This window comes from Budorcas taxicolor, chromosome 3, assembly GCF_023091745.1.
Source record: "Budorcas taxicolor isolate Tak-1 chromosome 3, Takin1.1, whole genome shotgun sequence".
NCBI lineage: Eukaryota > Metazoa > Chordata > Mammalia > Artiodactyla > Bovidae > Budorcas > Budorcas taxicolor.
The window spans coordinates 46,108,487-46,123,347 of record NC_068912.1 but is presented as its reverse complement, the minus strand read 5'-3'; the positions used below and the strand labels follow the sequence as shown (position 1 = coordinate 46,123,347).

At 37.3% G+C, this 14,861-nt stretch overlaps 1 protein-coding gene across 1 annotated transcript in view; it reads right to left on the bottom strand.

Moving 5' to 3' along the window:
• DPYD (dihydropyrimidine dehydrogenase) overlaps positions 1–14,861 on the bottom strand; it is a 934,615-nt gene that overhangs the window by 596,835 nt on the left and 322,919 nt on the right. The window lies entirely within an intron of this gene.

Sequence of the window (14,861 nt, the reverse complement as noted above, 5' to 3'; positions counted from 1 at the left end):
CTGGATAGTTACCTATTGTTCACTTAATTATTTATAAAAATAATTTGGATGTTGTGCTAGAACCCAAATTTCCAAGCATGGCAATATTATAAATCTAAGAATAAGAAATATTAATAAATGTCACTACTCACATATCAGCTCAAATTACTTTGTGATGACACAATAAGGACAAAACTGATTCATACAAAGTATATATTTGTATTATTTATATATATGTGTGTGTGTGTGTGTGTGTGTATACATATATATATCCCAGGGGAATGATTGGCACAATTTTCAACATTTAAATTTTTCATTTCAATTTTAATGCTATTGACAAAAGGAAAGCTCAAAGAATGAATATCCTGCTCTTGTATTAAAATTCTTAAGTTAATGAGACCAGAGATTTGTTCTAAAATAAAGTTATGAAATTTTTTTCTTTCTTTTTTCCTCTTTCTCTCTCTCCCTTCGTCCTTCCATCTTTTCTCCTTTCCTTCCTCCCTCCCACCATTCCTTCTTGCCTTTCATAATTCATAAATGATCCAAAGACTCAATTCCTACACACTAAGATGAGGCTAAACTATGAAGAAACACACACATACACAATGTGCACGTTTACAGCTCTCATACTTTTCTTCACTAAAACCTCAAGCCCACGACTCCAAAGAAGTAAGTTTTGAAAAGTGAAAGTGAAGTCTCTCTGTCCTGTCTGACTCTTTGTGACCCCTACCTGGCTCCTCTGTCCATGGGATTCTCCAGGCAAGAATACTGGAGTGGGTTGCTATTTCCTTCTCCAGGAGATCCTCCCAACCCAGGGATCGAACCCGGGTCTCCCGCAATGCAGGCAGACACTTCACCCTCTGGTGAGCCACCAGGGAATCTCACCCTGAGATTAAGAGTCTCACGCTCTACTGACTGAGCTAGCCAGGCTGCTTCAGTTTTGAAAACACCTACACAAGAACGGTAAACCAGGCCACAATAAAATGAAGTTCATTGACAATGGGCGATTGATTTCAGGCACAGTTATCAGCCTTTTACCAGGCTTCTAGATCGGTAAGATATGGTGACTAAAACAGACCTGTCCTATCCATATCTGTAAGTTCGCATCAAAAAAAAAAAAAAAACTTTAATAAAGTCACGTTTACACTAGAATTTCTAGACCCTTAGCTTTGCTGGATCTTTGACTTCTGGTAGTGTACATGTCCAGTGAAGAATACCATTACTGAGGATGACCAGGCTGACTGAGGATGAAATTGTTTTATGACCTAGGGATGGTTACAGAAAATTTGCAGGAGGTTCTTTCTCTGAGTAGAGTGTCTTCTGCCAAACACTTAGGAGGAAGGGTGTACCAGAGAAACAACCCATGTTAAATCCTTGCTTCTATAAGCAAGGTCTGCAAATCTGAAGTATTTGCATCACATAAGAGCTTGAGAGAAATTCCAATCTCCACCCTAGCCCCTCAGCTGGAAGCAGATAAGAGGTAACTCGTATTTACATTAAGCTTCCCTGGTGGCTCAGTTGGTAAAGAATCTGCCTGCAGTGTTGGAGACCTGGGTTCAATCCCTGAGTTGGGAAGATCCCCGGGAGGAGGGCATGGCAACCCACTCCAGTGTTCTTGCCTGGAGAATCCTGAATGGAGTCGCAAAGACTTGGACACAACTGAGCAACTAAACACACCATTAAACCATTAGTTCTCACCCTAAAGTAAGAACAAATTTTTATTAAAAAAAGAAGTCTCAACCTACCTTCTCTTGAAAGACTCTTGGTTTGCCCCTTGTTCCCACCCAAACATAGGTCATACCATGGCCAGATCTGTTGTCGTTCTAATAACTGCATAAGAAACCAAATAGAGAAGCATACAGAGAAAGAATTTGGGGGTGCTACAGTAGACCCTTTTGTATGTTGTCACCTAAATTGTATGAAAGTCATTCCCCTGGTTTGCTTTTGTCTCATTTCACTGATGAGAAAATTGAAGCATCACTAGTGCCATTCTAGATCAGCATTTCTCAAACTCTGCAGTGAGGGGGCAGTCTTTAATTCAAATCCACTTCAAAAAATAACTTTGGTAAAACAATATAATAATAAATTACTAGAAATTGAAAAAAAACAGCAAGCATACAAATATATGCACTGATATTTTATTATTTGATTCATCAGACATGAACATAAACACCAGTTTATCATTGGTCGGTAACAACTTACTTCAGAGTCTGGCACCAGTCAATGGTTACACTGTCAGTGGCACTGCTACAGACCACACAGAACTTGAACCCAGGTGGTCATACACTTCAGAAATAAATAGATTTCAATTCACATCGTCAGGCTTCAGAAGCACCATTTCAATCATGGTACTATAATCACTGACCCCTGAAAGGCACAGCTCAGCCTGCAGCACAGGGTTCCTTGCTTATAGACCAGTACTTAGTTTTTGTCAGTGAACCAAATCAAGTCATAGGCTGTGCAGCACGGATGAAATCATAATGGACCAGAAACATCAGGTGGTTTTAGTTGCTAAGTCATGTCCGACTCTTGTGACCCTATGGACTGCAGCCCACCAGGCTCCTATGTCCATGGGATCTCCAGGCAAGAATACTGGAGTAGGTTGCCATTTCCTTCATCAGGGTTTCTTCCCAACCTGGGAACTGAACGCGGGTCTCCTGCATTGCAGGCAGATGATTTACTGACTGAGCTATGAGGGAAGCCCAGAAACATCAGAGGATGTAATTTTATGTCTCAGCTTTACAACTAGTATGTAGTTCAATGAAGATGTTTTTATTCATCTTCATATATACTCCAGTCTGTAACAGACTAATATATCACATCACTGGGTTGTTATATGGATTCTTTGACAAAGTGTTAGTACTTTGTTTTATACATATTGTTAATTTACAAAATCTAATCTTATATAGAAACATAACCAATTAATTGTTTGATTCCCAATCAAAATTAGGTAGTCAAAACATATTTGCATTTCTCTTAGAACTGCTAGAGATGCTTAATAAAATTATTCCTAGACAATTGATAACAAATTATATTCAAGAATCTTATTTATATCAAGCTGACAACTATCAGTTTATAATCAAAATGGATATGCTGGCTGTCATGATAAAATACAGTATTCTGTATTGATTCACTTGCCTACACATTTAGAAATATGTAAAGATAACAAATTAACTACTTTCCATTATATTGGAATTAAGTCTACTTTTGTAGTACTTTTGTACTTAATTGTTCAGAGTGTCACATGAGAACTCTGAAAAAACAATTTACTTCTCTTTCAAATATATTACATATATTCAATCTATATCCATGTTTTAATCAATGCAAGAGAAACTAACTAAAGATAGTGTTAGAACCATTGGTTCTACCTTTACAATATTGACCAATATTAACAATTCAGCAGCTGTGTTTCTTATTCCTTTAAAAAGTTTTTGTTTCCTTCCTTAATCTTGGTATTTTTTTCAATTTTTTTTTTAACATATATGTGTGTGTGTGTATGCATGTATACTCAGTTGTGTCCGACTCTTTGTGACCCCATGGCTCCTGGTGTGTCCACCAGGATCCTCTGCCCATGGAATTTTTCAGACTAGAATACTAGAGCGGGTTGCCATTTCCTTCTCCAGGGATCCTCCAGACCGAGGGACTGAATCTGAGTCTCTTGTGTCTCCTATACTAGCAGGCAGATTCTTTACCACTAGCACCACCTAAGAAGCACTTACATATATACAAAGTCTAATTTCACTCAGTTTCCAGGAAATTTGGAAGCAATTTTTATCCATTAAAAATGGATATTTTAAATATGTCAACATTCATTTCTAGACTTAGAGCATTTTTAAGTTTATATACTGTTTGACAGCTTTTTCTCATGTTGAAAAATAGATCTGGGTAAGTTAAATCAAAATCAAACATCTGTGATTGCCACAATTGATTCTAAACACAAAATAGCTGAACACTATGAGAACTGATTTAGTCACTGTTTTTTATTGAACTTTATAGTTAGGCAAAATTCCCCAGCATAAGTAAAAAAAATATACAGGAACTCTGGAATTATTACTATGAATCAAACTTAGGTTCCAGGGCTATTTGACAACATCACTATCTCAGGGTATCTATAGGACATTAATCTTTAAGTTTTTATGTACTGGCGTTCTCAGATCCGTTTGAATATATTTAGATTTCCACTAGTAACATCTCATGGTTTATAAGAACATTTCCATATCATCTTCTTAAAAACAGGTAAATAAAATTGGCCAAAACATTTCACTTAAACTTCAAATAGCTTACACTATCACACATCAGACCAGAAATCCATATTTATTTTTTATATTATTCACTATTACATGACTTTTATTAGCATACACTTTAATTCTTTAGTCTCCAAACACATGGAGATTTAAGCTTTAGGCTTCTTGAATATTTTTGCCTTTATCTAATCATTTTAATTACACCTTTATGGTTCAATTTTTACTATAATTTTTAAATAAAAAATCAGCCTCCCACTTGCAAAAGTATTATAGTTTTATATGAAATTGGATAATTAGAAGTTTTCATCCCATTAAGAGACATACCATATTTACTTCAAATTCAATTATCTAATAATTGGCAAATTTGTACATCTACAGTATAAGAGTACCTAAATTCATAATGATGGTCATGCCAGCATTGCAAGAAGCTGAATGTCTCTGGATATCAAAGAATTTTGAGTATTAAACATATTAACTATTTCCAGCATAAACATTGAGAACTTACTATAAATGTATCACTCTTCTGGGTAAACTTCGAGTAATACAGAAATATGATAGGTACCTAGTGTGTGCACGTGCATGTGTGTGCTCAGTCAAGTCTGACTCTTGGCAACCCTACAGACTGTAACCCACCAGATTCCTCTGTCCATGGGATTTGCCAGCTAAGAATACTGGAATGGACTGCCATTTCCTACTCCAGGCGATTTTCACAACTCAGGGATATAACCCGTGTCTTCTGTGGCTCCTATGTTAGCAGGTAGGTTCTTTACCACTGAGCTACCTGGGAAATCACATGTACATGGTACTTACAGATTATTTTATATTAATGAGTTACGATAGGGATATAGTTAATTTGAATACTACTATACATGTACACTGGGGCTTCCCAGGTGGTACTAGTGGTAAAGAACTCACCTGCCAGTGAAGGAGATGTAAGAAACAGGGGTCTGGGATGATCCTTGGGTCTGGAATGATCCCCTGGAGGAGGGCATGTCAATCCACTCCAGCATTCTCGCCTGGAGAATCCTATGGACAGAGAAGCCTGGTGAGCTACTGTCCAGAGAGCCGCAAAGAGTAGGACATGACTGAAGTGACTTAGCATACATACATGTACACTGGAACTGAACAATTAGGCAAATCAATGACAGATGATGGGAGTCAGCTTTCTCACATAGGAGGTGTAGGAAGATACGGGCAAATAAAGGGAAGATGCTAAAATGACTGAGTGGCACTGAATTAGAGAGGGAGACAAGAATATATATTCATGTTCAAATTAGTATGAAAGTGAAAGTGTTAGTCACTCAGTCATGTTCGACTCTTTGTGACCCCACAGTGGGGAGCCAACCAGGCTCCTCTGCCCATGGAATTCTCCAGGCAAGAATACTGGAATGGGTAGCCATTTCCTTCTCCAGGGGATCTTCCTGACTCAGGGATCGAACCCAGGTCTCTCGCATTGCAGGCAGATTCTTTACCATTTGAGCCATCAGGAAAGTGCTTACAGATACAGATGATTATATATTTATAGGTATATGTATGTACACAGGTAAGCATACACATGTATCTTATTTTGTTCTGTCAGTTAAGAGGTCCTAGAAGCAGCAGGATTGCAATAGCAATTTGCATGCTTAGCTCTGAGATCTTGGTTTTAGTAAAAGGACCTTGGCAAAATGGCTGATTCCAGAACTAGGGTAAAAATCACACAAGAAATGCCTATAGTCTCTTGCAGTGCTAGAAGTTAAATGATAAAAACACAAATACACACACTCATACACACACTCCCCAGATAATGGGGATATATCAAAGAAACACTGGAACCAACTTAAAGAACTTCTAATGGCCACAGATGGAAAAATTACAAAATAAATATATTCTATATAATATACCTAACATTAGATTATATCCCAGAGCACAAAATAAGTATCCATGAGTCCATCCTTATATAAATAAATGATTACATAAATAAATAAACAGGCAGAAGAGGCAAATCTTCACACAGACTAATTCTAAATAATTTATGCAGATATTCTATTCTCAAAAAGGGAAAGGTAACTCCTCAGCTTTTAAGTATGGCCTGCTTACAGTGACTTCCTTCCAAAGAGTATGAAAAGAGAGAAAAAGAGTAACTTAATAGTAAGGAAACCTATCATACACTACTTTAGCCAAACAGACCAGAACAAGTTTGAAGGTGGAATATCAGAAAATGAAAAGAATGACCAATCTAGAGTAGAGATGATTCAGTACAGAATAATTAGAAATAAAATTGTTACCATAGAGTGTTCAGTTGTTACCAAGACCCCAGAAAGTCAGCCCTGGGTAACAGAAGCATTTTAATGAGGGCGTTTTTGATAAGGGACACAATATAATTAAAAGAACTATTAAGGAAGGTAATTTTAGTTGAACGGACAAAATAAAAGAAGAAACTGTGATATAGAGAGGCTGTCATTAAGAGAAAATATTAACATGTATAAACATCTGGATTAGAGCAATAGCAGATAAACAGAAGAAAAAAAGGATATAGAATTATGATAGTTTAATTGTAGATGATATCCAGGATAGTAATGATAATGACTTGAATTTTGTGCTGCAAAAGTCATGTGTTGAAGTCTCAAACTTCAATAGCCAAAATCCCACTGTGTTTGGAGATAGGGTCTTCAAAGAGGTAGCTAAGCTAAAATGAATTTAAGGTCATGAGATAGGTCTTAATCCATTATGTCTGGTATCCTTATTAGAAAAGGAAATTAAGACAATAAAAAGCACAGAGAAAAGAGCATGGGAAGACTGACATCGGGAGAGGATAGCCATCCCCAAGCTATGGAGCCAGGACTCAGGAAACCAGCCATACTGACATCTAGATCTGACTTCTAGCTCCCAAAATTGTGGGAAAACACACTGCTGTTTAGGCCGGCCAGTTTGTGGTACTCTGTTACCACACTAACTTTGGGAAGTTAATATAATGATAAAATAATAATTTACACAATAATTTTCAATTCTGAAGTTTTGCAAACTTGTACAATGACCCTGACATCTCAAAAGTTACTGGGAAAATGGAGGAGGGACCTCATGCAGGCTGTAGCAGATGATAAATCCCTCAACAGATAAATCATTGCCCTCTTGAGGTCATTTAAGAAATCAATGATAAAAAAAAAACTTATCCTCTTGTCTGTGCACCTACTAGCCTGAGGGCAAAGTGAAATCTGAGGCCACTTCCTTCTTTTTTTTCACTCTCTGTGATCCTGAAATATAGCAGGAAATATACTAATATTGTTGAGTGAATAAGTTTATATTTCAGACAGTGCCAAGCCCAGAGTCCCCTGCATTTGTCAGTGCTTCATTAATGTTTGTTGAAACAAATCAATAGGAAAAAATGTTTTAAGCTCTAGTCAAAGTTGTAATTATTTTTAAATGTCAATGACACCAACATACCTTAAATGAGAAAACAATTATTAAAGTAATGGGAAAAATATCATGCAAATATCCAGCTACTTCAGGCACTTTAGCTTAAGATGATTTTAATCTTGATTTAATTTGGGAGTGAATACTTTCAATGCCTACCACTGGTTACTACAAATGACAGGGAAAAAAAAAAAAACAACAACAAGGAATGGCTTCTAAGCCCCTCCAAAAACCCCTGCCTAACTGAAAATAGGTTTGTGTTCTCTCTCACATTTCTATTTCAGTCTATAGTTTCTAATGTCTAATGATGTCTATATTTCCAACATACACAAAAGTCTTCTAAAACAATGTTAAATTGGTATCAGTTGTTAATATTTGCCTGGTTTGCAGAGGTGAGAGGGATCAAGTCTTATCATGCTTCCTTTCTGTATTAGCTTAACAATTGTCAAAATGAAAAGACATAGACAGGGGAGAGATTGGAGGAGAACTACATATAGTTCTTGAGATACATATTATGTGCCAGGTATTTTCTGTGTGCTCAGTCGCTCAGCTGTGTCCAACTCTGCAACCTCATAGCCTGTAGCCTGCAAGGCTCTTCTGTCCATGGGATTTCCCAGGCAAGAATATAGGAGCAGGTGGCCATTTCCTTCTCCAAGGGATATTCCCAACCTAGGGTTCAAACCTGCACCCCTTGCACTGGTAGGTGGATTCTTTATGATTGTACCATCTGGGAAGACCTAGGTATTTCCGAGACGACATATATTCAGTTTCTGCAGAATCGGTGCTATGTTTAGTTGCTTAGTCATGTCCGACTCTTTGTGATCCCATGAACTTCAGTCCACCAGGCTGAATCCATGGGGATTCTCCAAGCAAGAATACTGGTGTGGGTTGCCATGCTCTCCTCCAGGGGATCTTCCCAACCCAGGGATCAAACCCAAGCCCCCTGCATTGCAGGCTGATTCTTCACTGTATGAACCACCAGGGAAGCCCATGAATACTGGAGTGGATAGCCTATCCCTTCTCCAGGAGATTTCCTGACCTAGGAATTGCACCAGGATCTCCTTCATTGCAGGCAGATTCTCTTCCAGCTGAGCTACCAGGGAAGCCACATTAGAAGCCATAGCATCTAATGAAATATTAATATGTTGTTTCTAGTTTATTTAAGGAAAAATCGGAGCTTAAATTGGTTGAAGTAACTTCCCAAGTTAAAATATTCACTAAGCGGCAGATCCAGGATTTGGATCCAAAGCCTACATCCTTTAATTTACAACACACTGCCTTTCAGGATTAATGAAACTCTATATCTAAATATTAACAACAATAATTTATTAGCTATAATCATTTCAATTGTCTCTTCCAGGTTAGTAAGCTGCTGTTACCCACCTAATCACTCCTTGCTGTATTATAAACTGACAGCATGAGGAGCCAGCTGGTGGCAACTCACATTGTTTCAGATATCCTTCCAGATCACCCTCCTGCTTTTCGATTTCTCAGGTTTCTTGGTACCAATGTTGTTCAGGTGCTCAGACGTGTCCGACTCTTTGTGACCTCATGGACTGCAGCACATCGATGTCCCTGTCCTTCACCATCTCCCAGAGCTTGCTCAAACTCACGACCATTTTCAGTCCTGTGGTCACTGATGAGTTCAAACTACCGCACAATGTAGTCTTCCAATGCTAGCAAAGTAATGCTCAAAATCCTCCAAGCTAAGCTTCACCAGTACATGAACTGAGGACTTCCAGATGTATAAGCTGGATTTAGAAAAGGCAGAGGAACCAGAGATCAAATTTTAACATCTGTTGGTCACAGAAAAAGCAAGAGAATTTCGAAAAGCATCTACTTCTGATTCATTGACTATGCTAAAGCCTTTGACTGTGTGGATCTCAACAAACTGTGGAAAATTCTTAAAGAGATGGGAATACCAGGCTACCTTACCTGCCTCTTGAGAAACCTGTATGAGGGTCAAGAAGCAACAGTTAGAACTGGACATGGAACAATGGACTGGCTCCAAATCGGGAAAGCTGGAATCAAGTTTGCCAGGGGAAATGTCAATAACCTCAGATAGGCAGGTGACACCACCCTTATGGCAGAAAGCAAAGAGGAACTAAGGTGTGTGTTAGTCACTAAGTCATGTCCAACTCTTTTGTGACCCCATGGACTGTAGCTGTCCAGGCCCCTCTGTCCATGGTATTTCCCAGACAAGAATACTGGAATGGGTTGTCATTTCCTTCTCCAGGGGAGTCTTCCCAACCCAGTGATCGAACTCGGGACTCCTGCATTAAAGGCGGATTCTTTATCATCTGAGTCCAGGAATCTACTTCCATAGCCTGCTAAAGGTCACTCCCAATGAATACTCATTATTCTTCTATGAATCTTGATGCATATTCCATCCCTAGCTATCACCCAGTATGCACAGTGATTCTTTTATTGTGTAAGCCAAAGAGTAAAAAAAAAAAAACCAAAAACAAAACTCAGACATTAATGGTTAAATTGTCATTTGAAAATCAGCTAGTAATATGGAAAAATGTGTTTGGCATCCTATGTTTTGCCTGCTGCTGTAGGTCCTGCAATCAAGCACATAGCAATATTCTCAAACAATTGTATCAAATAACAGTTAATTATAGGAAATCTAGTACCACTTAGGAAGCTTGCCAATAATAACAATAATGATAATAAATAATACCTCTTTACAATTTTTAGGAGATGAGAACAGCGATGATTTGGGAGGTGGTAGCCAAACACTACTTAGATTTTCAAAATGACTTATATATGCAAAAATACGGTTAGAAGAAGAAAAATTCTTGACTCTCATTTCATCGTATGCAAACAGAACTAGTAAATACTAATGTGTGACTGTGCTGTTTTATGGCCCATATATTACATGCAGAAGAGCATAGTGCTTACGTAGTTAGGCTTTAAAACTAGACACCTGTGTTCAAATCTTAGCCTCTACATACTAAGGAAATAACCTGGGATGGATTTTCAACTAGGAATCACAATCATGAGGAGATAAGTATAATTTATTTGAATTAACACATAAAACAGAATTAGAAGAGTGCCTAGCAATTAGCAAACTCTCATATATACTAGATATTATTACTGCTTTTTTTAAGTTAATAGCTATCTTTTTTTGTAAAAAAAAAATTCAAATCACTGACTTATTTGTTTTTCCATTTTCCTACCACTCCATAACTTTTCTAGTAGTAAAAGCTATCAGTCCATCTCTAAGTCACATGCTAGATCTAGCATCATTTTAACACTTAGGTTGCTACCAGTTGGTTTAGGTTTTCCCAGAAACAAAGCCTGAGACAAGAAATCAATTGCATGTACTTTACTTGGGAGATGATTATATCCTTGGGGGTTGAGGACAGGAGTTGGGAAGGGGAAGAACAAAAACAAGAGGTGTTTTCCAAAAAGTTAACCCGTGAGTAATGAGCTCAGACCTGCTAGCGATTCTGAGAGGCAGTGTTGGATACTTGCCTCAGAGCTATTCTATCCCAGGGGTCTGGTAACTGGAGCATTCAGGGAGCATCCATCATAGCTTGAAGGCTGCTTGTAGAGGCATTATTTCTTTCAGTGCATCCTGCGCCTCTCCACTGTCATCTCATCCTAGGTCCTTATTTTAGATTGATACAGCTATATTTTATCAAATGCAATAAGATCAGCATGACTGACATCCTCACATAATTCAATTACGCAAATGACTCTCCTCAGAGATGCCATTTCTGATAATTCTATTTTAAAATAGCACCCCACTCCCCTTAAAAGTCAAAAATTTATTTCAAACATTAGCAATCTTTTGTCCAAGATCAATATACACAGCAGATTCTATGAATGGATTTTAAAAACTAGGATCTAGATGACATTATGATTTATATAAATCTTATTATGTTTTAAGTCTTAATATGTCACCAAGAAAATGGGGATCATGAAATCTATTCCTAGGGTGTGAGAATTGAATGAAATAATATAAATATGCTATAAAGCACTATACAAATGTACTACAAAAACTTTATTCTTATACTTAACATTTCTTAATATTTCATACTAAATTTTCTGTACAGTTCATTTTATTTCATTTCCATTTGCCTTCCTGAACCACTTACTTTTGTCTATTTTGTTTGGTTTGTTTCTTAAATCCCTTAGAATGCTCTGTATGCCCCAACATCTCTTCCTGTGTCAATCTGACGCTGCCCTATTTCTCCATGACTTCTCAGTCACTCTATTTCTAGCTCCCTCCACATCCTCTTCCTGGGGGCCTCGTTCCATCCTCTGAGCATTCTGCCAGTATTGTCTCTCCTGCCGCTTGAAGCTAACAAGACCCTGAACTGCTGCTTCTCTAGGACCTTAGAGCTCAGTGTTTTGTCAGCTTCAAGCTGTTTTGGAGAAAGTGTTGGCTTATTTCTCAGCTGTAGCATTGACTTAGCAAGTCTTTCTTCTAAACCTGTAAATAATTCATTTCAGGTCAAGTTTTTGCTACTAGAAACTTTTCCCAGTAAATAACAAGTTTCTTTATCTCTAGTAAGACAGTATGGTTTGGTGGTAATAGTAGTTGGCAACTTATTAATGAAAGATAAGTTCTGTAATAGGAAGGGATAAGCCTTCCACTTTGGTACAGCACTACTTGCTACGATTTTTTTGATGGGGAGCAAAGCAAAGAATCACAGTGGTAATACAGCTTCCTGCTCCTTAGAAAGGCTGTTCAATAGGCAGTATCATCAAAAGCTTCGAGAGCTAAGCCAAACCTCAATGGGACTATAATACTCCTGTTGTCTCAATATGTTTCATTCTAGGTTCCATAATAAATAACTGAAGAAATGAAAGTAGTCGAAACTACAACAAAAAGGTAAGTACATAACAGGCTTCTGAGAGCAGTTCACCAATTCTCATTTTGCTGATATCACACCTAGTGTGGCTTACAGATATCCCAGGGATTGGCTTAGAGGGATCCCAGAAAGACTTCCCATTTCTCAAACTGTCATTGTCTCAGCTACCCCAGTGATGGGACTGGGATCAAGAGTACTGGGCATTCTGCTAGTCACTCCATACTCAAAGGACCGCAAGTCAAAAAAAGGCACAAGCTTCTTCTGATCGGCAAAATTGAAAGCCCAGTCAGCCACTCTCAAGCCAGCTCAGAGCATAGTTTATTTTCTCTTGTCAATCTAGCAAACCCTGTTTGTTGCTGGCATTTCAACAAGCAAGATTTATTAAGGGTGAAATGTCAATCTTGGGCCTTGCTCCACCTTGTCCCAGGTCAGTAGGCAATGAAAGTGGTCACTCTACCAAGTGGCATTTTGCAATCATAAGCACTTACGTGAAACCAATCTGAGAAATGATTTATGTTGACAAAGAGTAAGAGATCAAATGCATAACACAATAAAGAGATGGACAAAAAAAATGTGCTTCTAAGAAATGCATTATTCAGAACTAAGTTGAAGGAATTTCATATATAAAAGAGGATATGAATTAATAACTTTTCTATGTTTTATTCAGAAAAAGGACACATATGCAAACTACTAAAGCATAAAAATAAATGACAGTGGAATATTACTGAACATAATTTGCAATTTTGGATAAATGTTTGTTCTTTAAAGTTAAGGGAACAGGAAAAAATTTGTGGAGATCTTTATAATACAGTACAGGAGTAAAAGAGTTAGAGAAACCATAACCATTAAAAGATGCAAAATAAGAATATTTGATCATTTTATGGATAACACAGCCATAGTTTTTAAAAATGACTTTCAAAGACCCCTTTGAAATTGAGATTTGAATTATACATAAATATAGCCATGGGATTGGACATCTAAAATTCCATACCACCACTCAATTGTAACCTAAAACTAATGCCAAGGGTACACAAGCACAAGACCATGTAACTCCCTCCACAGTAAAAATAAATAATATAACAGGGAGTGAAGTGAAAAGAGCTGGCAATGCATTTACCCCCCAGCATATCAAGCAGGTTTTCATAAGGAAGCTGTGGTCATCAATCACTACCTCATTACCAGCCCGTCATCTGGGCTTAGGCTAAATGTATTCTGGCTGGCTGCCATACTAAATGTTCAATGAAACATCCTTAAGGCTCTCTACAAGTTCAGCTGAAGTCGCACATGCTATACATCAAAGAGGAACATTAGCGTTATCATAGCTTAATAAATAGTGCCATCCTGGCAATGTAATCTTGTGTTCTAGAGCTATCTACCATCTCCAGTATTATACTGCTTAAGTAAACAATCTTGCTATCTCCTGTGAGCTTTATTTAATAATAAATGCATATAGAGATAATGAGTCAGATGACTACAGATAACTTACTCAAAAGCTGGACATAAATGAGATGAACAAAATATTTTAATACACACATATGTAAAAAAAAAACTCTTTTGGAATATAAGTCATATGTGCCCATTGCTTTTCATCACGTTTGACTCTCACCAGAAAATTTTTAAGCCAAATAATGGCCCCAATCTTGCTGGTGACTTTCACAATTTCAACTCATGCAGATTGGGTGGTATGTGCTTTATTGAAATGGTTGCTCATTATCATTAGTCTTATAATGATAGTCCCAGAATTTTTAATATAAATACAGCTATCATTACTTTCACTTGTGTAAACTATATTACTAGGTTTGAGGATGCATTATTATTATTATTTTTTTAGGTGAAATGTTCAAAATGGTTTCACAGAAGTCAACATTTTTGCAGTTTGCGGTTATTCTTAGTTTGGTCTTTAAAGCCTAAGGATATAGGCAACATGCACATTACTAAGAAAAAATGCTCCTGGCTTCTTTCCAAGGTTCAAAAATGTAAGTAATTCTAACACAAAACTGTAAGACATGCTTTTTTAACACTAACAAATTTACTGAAGCCACACTACCTTCTTTGGTTCTATTGCTAACTACATGCTTTTGATTAAAGTTTCAAAAAAAAAAATGATTAAAAGGTCTGAAAGCTAAATCTAAAATGTGAGGTCAAACATATTAATGAGAATTTTGAATCATGATGCCAACAAGTAAATTTTTAAAAAGAAAACACTCAGTGTCAAATAAAAGATGAAAATCATCTTAGACCAGAAAATGAATAGAAATATAAAACAGCAAGCAAAACTAAGGCCCTAGTAAAGGGTACTGAAAATGAGATGAAGATCTGGATCCAGCTTTCCCCTGAAAGTCTAGGCCTGAGGTTGGGCTAACCTGCCAGGGAAAAGTGGCCAAAACCATTGCCAATCCGCTGACCAGAAGTATGCCAT